Genomic DNA, 6,122 nt, shown 5'->3' with positions numbered 1-6,122 from the left:
GATTCCAAACTATATTACAAAACCATATCCTCAAGGACCATCCAATGTTAATAATAAAAACAGAATGATATTGACATAAAACAGATACATAGTTCAGTGAAACTAAACAGAGCCCAGAAATAAACCAAAGGTACACTATCAACTAATCTTTGACAAGAATGTCAAGAATACACAATAGAGAAAAGGTTGTTGTTGTTCAGTCACTAAGTTATGTCTAACTCTTTGCAACTCCATGAACTGCAGCACACCAGGCTTTCCTGTCCTTCACTATCTCCCTGAGATTGCTCAAACTCAACTCCATAGTGTCAGTGAGGCCATCCAGCTCTCTCATCCTCTGTCGCCCTCTTCTCCTCTTGCCCTCAATCTTTGCCAACATCAGGGTCTTTTCCAATGAGTCAGCTCTTCTCATCAGATGGCCAAAGTATTGGACCTTCAGCTTCAGCACCAATCCTTCCAAAGTATATTCAAGGTTGATTACCTTCAGGATTGACTAGCTTGATCCACCTTCAGTCCAAGGGACTCTCAAGAGTCTTCTCCAGCACTACAGTTCAAAAGCATCAATTTTTCAGTGCTCAGCCTTCTTTATGGTCCAACTCTCACATGCATACATGACTAATGGAAAATACTAGATGAATTTTGTCAGCAAAGTAATGTCTCTGCTTTTTAATACACAGTCTAAATTTGTCATAGCTTTCCTTCCAGGGAGCAAGTATCTTTTAATTTCATGGCTCAAGTCTGCAGTGATTTTGGAGCCCAAGAAAATTAAATCTGACACTGTTTCTAGTCTCTCCAATAAATGGTGTTGGGAAGACTATATCTCTATATGCACAAGAAAGAAACTAGACACCTATCTTACACCACTCACAAAAGTTAACTCAAAATGGGTTAAAGACTTAAACTTAAGACCCAAAACCATAAAACTCCTTAAAAAAATATAGGGGAAAAGCTCCTTGGCATTCATCTTGGCAATGATTTCAAGAATATGACACCAAAAGCACAGGCAATAAAGGTTAAACAGGTTGAACCACATCAAACTAAAAGGCTCTGAACAGAAAAGAAACAATCAACAAAATGATAAAGCAAGCTTTGAAATGGGAGCAAGCTATCTATCTGATAAGAAGTCAATATCCAAAATATACATATAAAAAACCCATATAATTCAATAGCAAAATAATAACCCAATTTTTTGAATGGACAAAGGACCTGAATAGACATTTTTCCAATGAAGACATAAATGGCCAACAGGTATATGAAAAGCTGTTCTACGTAGCTAATCATCAGGGTAATGAAAATCAAAACCACAGTGAGATAACACCTCATACATGTATGAATGACTATTACCAAAAACACAAGAGAGAACAAGTGTTGGTGAGGGTGTAGGGAAAAGCAAACCATTATATACTGTTCATGGAAATGTAAATTGATGCATCCATTATGGAAAATAATATGGAAGCTTCTCAACAAACTAAAAGTTGAATTACTGTATGACCCAACAATCCCACTACTGAGTATACATACAAAAGATACGAAAAAAAAATGAAATCATTATTTCAATGAGACATCTACACTCATATGTTCATTGTAGCATTATTTATCAAATGTGATATATATGTGGGTGAAAGTGAAAGTGAAGTCACTCAGTCGTGTCCGACTCTTTGTGACCCCATGGACTGTAGCCTACCAGGCTCCTCCCTCCATGGGATTCTCCAGGCAAGAGTACTGGAGTGGGTTGCCATTTCCTTCTCCAGGGGATCTTCCCAACCCAGGGATCGAACCCGGGTCTCCTGCATTCCAGGCAGACGCTTTAACCTCTGAGCCACCAGGGAAGCCCATATGTGGGTATACATATGTAAATACATACATATAAATTGTATGTTATTTAGCCTTATAAAAGAAGAAAATCTTGCCCTTGTTACAACATTGGTGACTTGGAAGATATTATAAAATAACTTAAATGAAATAAGCCAGAGACAGAAAAACAAATACCACATGACTTCACTTATATGTGGACTCTAAAACCATAGAACACACAGAATCAGACAGTAGAACACTTATTTCCAGGGACTGGGGGGTGGGGAGATGGGGAGATACTGGTCAAAGATTACAAACATTCAGTTATAAGATGAGTAATTTCTGGAGATCTAACATACAATATGGTGACAATGATGATATTTAATAATTATTGTTTTAGTCACTAAGTCACATCTGACTCTTTTGTGACCCCATGGGCTGTAGCTCACCAGGCTCCTCTGTCTGTGGGATTTCCCAGGCAAGAACAGTGGAGTGGGTTCCCTTTTCCTTCTCCAGGGGACCTTCCCAACGCAGGGATCAAATCGGAATCTCCCACATTGACAGGTGAATTCTTTACCACCGATCCAACTGGGAAGCCCTATATTTAATAATACTTGATTGAATACTTGAAATTTGCTGAGAGAGTAGACCTAAATTGTTGTCACTACACACACAAAAAAATGGTAACTAAAAGAAAACAAGTTTTAAAGATGTTGAGATCCTAAGATGGTGGAGGAATAGAATGGGGAAACCACTTTCTCCCCCACAAATTCATCGAAAGATCATTTGAACACTGAGCAAATTCCACAAAACAACTTCTGAATGCTGGCAAAGGATACCAGGCACCCAGAAAGGCAGCCCATTCTCTTCGAAAGGAGGTAGGGCAAAATATAAAAGATAAAAAGAGAGACAAAGGAGTTAAGGATGGAGACCCATCCTGGGGAGGGAGTCATGAAGGAGGAGAAATTTCCAAACACCAGGAAACCCTCTCACCGGTGGGTCTGTGGGGAGTTTTGGAATCTTGGAGGGCAACATAACTGGGAGGAGAATAAAAGAACCCATAGATTACATGCCTAGCCACGACTCCCAATGGAGAGGCAGCCCAGAAGCTCGCATCCACCAGCAGCAAGGGAGGGCTGAACAGGGAGGCACGGGCTGCATGCATAGGGTGGGGAACAGGCCTGAATGCCCTGAGAACAACCTGAGGGAGCTAACGTGAGACAGCAATCCAAACTGTGGGAATAACCAGAGACGAAAAAAAGAGAGAGAGAGAGAGAGAAGAAAAAAAAAAAACTTTCCCGCAAAAAGCTCTGAGGCACAGCCTGGCCCGCTCACAGAACAAAGGACTGAGCGAATACCAGAGGAGAGCTAGCCAGCTGTGGACAGGCCCCTCCCCTCGCCGGAGGCAGAGAGGCAGACAGCTACAGCCAGAGCCGGAAGGCAAGGGCAATCTCAGCCGCAGAGATGGCCTCCTCCACCAAACTGTGAGCAGGCTCCCAATTACTAACGAAGTCTTCCTGGGATCCTGGATGGTTGGCATCCACCAGGAGGGTCGCAGTCAGAGATCAGCTCCCCAGAGGAGACACACGGCACACCTGAGATGACGCTCTTGTGGTGCACCCAGGAAACCGAGCGGCTGGGACTGGGGAGGTGATAAGATGCACCGCCCAGCTGGGAGAGTATGCTCGCCAAGCATCTGGTCACCTGAGCTGCTTGGACCTGGGAAGGGCACAAAATGCAGGCCCAACCAAGTCTGTGTCTTTGTGGAGTACTCGAGAACCTGAACCTGAGTGGCTTAGACCTGGGAAGTGCATGCAACCCAGAGCCTGCTTTAGACAGTTCCCCTGCAGAGCAACCTGGAGCCTGAGCAGTATAGCCGGGGAAAGCACACACGCAGTGAGCAGGGGCAAACCCAGTGTGGCCCAGACACTGCAAGCGCTCCCCACACACGCCAGTGCTATTTGTTTGCAGTGTTCCTCCCCACCCCCCTCCACCACAGCACAACTGAACAAGTTAGCCTAAATAAGTGATCACCTTCGCCCCTTGTGTTAGGGTGGAAATTAGACATTGAAGAGACTTGCAAACAGAGGAAGCCAAAATAAACAAAGAAGAGGGAACTGCTCTGGAAGTGACAGGTGCAACAGATTAAAACCCTGTAGTTAGCACTGACTACACTGGAAGGGGCCTATAGACCTTGAGAAGAAGTATAAGCTGGAACAAGGAACTATCTGAAACTGAACTGACCCCACACTGCCCTCAACGGCTTCAGAGAAATTCCTAGATATATTTTACTATTAACATTTTTTTATTTTTTATTTTTAAGTTCCTTATTACTCCTTTAATTTTCATTTTTACAACCTACTATTACCTTGAAAAAAAGACCTTATTTTTAAAGCAAATTTCATATATATATATATTTTATAACTTTTGTGTTTTTTTTAAATTGTATTTTCAAGAGTCTAACCTGTCCTCTAGATTTTTCATCTTTATTTTTGATTTTTGTTATCAATTTTGTACCTTTAAGAATCCAGTCTTCAGTACCCATTTTTACTTAGGAGCGTGATTACTGGCTTGATTGCGCTTTCCCCTTTTTGACTCTCGTTTTTCTCCTCCAGGTCTACTCTATCTCCTTCCTCTCCCTTTTCTTCTCTACCCAACTCTGTGAATTTTGGGGGTGCTCCAGGCTGTGGAGAACACTTAGGGAACTGATTGCTGGCTAGATTTGCCTCTCTCCTTTTGACCTCCCATCTTCTCCTCCTGGTCACCTCTATCTCCTTCCTCCCTCTTCTCTTCCCTATATAACTCCATGAACCTCTCTAAGGGGTCCAGACTGTGGAGAGCACATAGGGAATTGATTACTGGCTAGATTTCTCACTCCCCTTTTGATTCCCCCTCTTCTCCTCCTGTTCACCTCTATCTCCTTCTTCCCTCTTCTCTTCTCCATGTAACTCTGTGAACCTCTCTGGGTGTCCCTCACTGTGGAGAATCTTTTCACCATTAACCTAGATGTTTTATCATTGGTGCTGTATGGATGGAGAAGTCTCGAGGCTACTGTAAAAATAAGACTGAAAGCCAGAGGCAGGAGGCTCAAATCCAAAACTTGTGAACACCAGAAAACTTTTGACTACAGGGAAATTAATCAACAAGAGCTCATTCAAAAAGCCTCCATACCTAGACTGAAACCAAGCTCCACCCAAGAGCCAACAGGTTTTGGGGCAAGACACACAAAGCTAATTGGAACATAACCCTGAGCATTAAAATACAGGCTACCAAAAGTCACACCAAACCCAGACACCTCAAAATTCACTACCGGACACTTTATTGCACTCCAGAGAGAGGAAATCCAGCTCCACCCATCAGAACACTGACACAAGCTTCCCTAACCAGGTAACCTTGGCAAGCCACTCATCCAACCCCACCCACAGGGAGGAAACTCCACAATAAAGGGGAACCACAAACTGCCAGCATACAGAAAGGCCACCCCAAACACAGCAATCTAAACAAGATCAAAAGGCAGAGAAATATTCATCAGATAAAGGAACATGACAAATGCCCACCAAGCCAAACAAAAGAGGAGATAGGGAGTCTACCTCAAAAAGAAATCAGAATAATGATAGTAAAAGTGACCCAAAACCTTGAAAACAAATGGAGTTACAGATAAATAGTCTGGAGTCAAGGTTTGAGAAGATGCAAGAAATGTTTAACAAGGACCTAGAAGAAATAAAAAAGAATCAGTCAATAATGAATAATGCAATAACTGAGATCAAAAACACTCTGGAGGAAACCAACTGTAGAATAACTGAGGCAGAAGATAGGATAAGTGAGGTGGAAGATAGAATGGTGGAAATAAATGAAGCAGAGTGGAAAAAAGAAAAAAGAATTAAAAGAAATGAGGACAATCTCAGAGACCTCTGGGACAATGTCAAATGCCCCAACATTCGAATCATAGGAGTCCCAGAAGAAGAAGACAAAAAGAAAGGCCCTGAGAAAATACTTGAGGAGATCATAGTTGAAAACTTCCCTAAAACGGGGAAGGAAATTGCCCCCCAAGTCCAAGAAACCCAGAGAGTCCCAAAAAAGGTAAACCCAAGGTGAAACACTCCAAGACACATATTAATCAAAATAATCAAGATTAAACACAAAGAACAAATATTAAAAGCAGCAAAGGAAAAACAACAAATAACACACAAGGCGATTCCCATAAGGATAATAGCTGATCTTTCAATAGAAACTCTTCAGGCCAGAAGGGAATGGCAGGACATACTTAAAGTGATGGAAGAGAAAAACCTACAACACAGATTATGCTACCCAGCAAGGATCTCATTCAAATA

At 42.2% G+C, this 6,122-nt stretch overlaps 1 non-coding gene across 1 annotated transcript; it reads right to left on the bottom strand.

Moving 5' to 3' along the window:
• Nucleotides 1-1,754: 1,754 nt before the first annotated feature.
• Nucleotides 1,755-1,826, bottom strand: TRNAS-GGA (transfer RNA serine (anticodon GGA)). Its single transcript has one exon. It is a non-coding gene; the product is annotated as a tRNA-Ser (tRNA).
• Nucleotides 1,827-6,122: the final 4,296 nt, after the last annotated feature.

The sequence above is a fragment of the Budorcas taxicolor genome, chromosome X, assembly GCF_023091745.1.
Source record: "Budorcas taxicolor isolate Tak-1 chromosome X, Takin1.1, whole genome shotgun sequence".
Classification (NCBI taxonomy): Eukaryota; Metazoa; Chordata; class Mammalia; order Artiodactyla; family Bovidae; genus Budorcas; species Budorcas taxicolor.
Note: the sequence above shows the minus strand (reverse complement) of the source record. Positions and strands in the feature narration are given on the sequence as shown.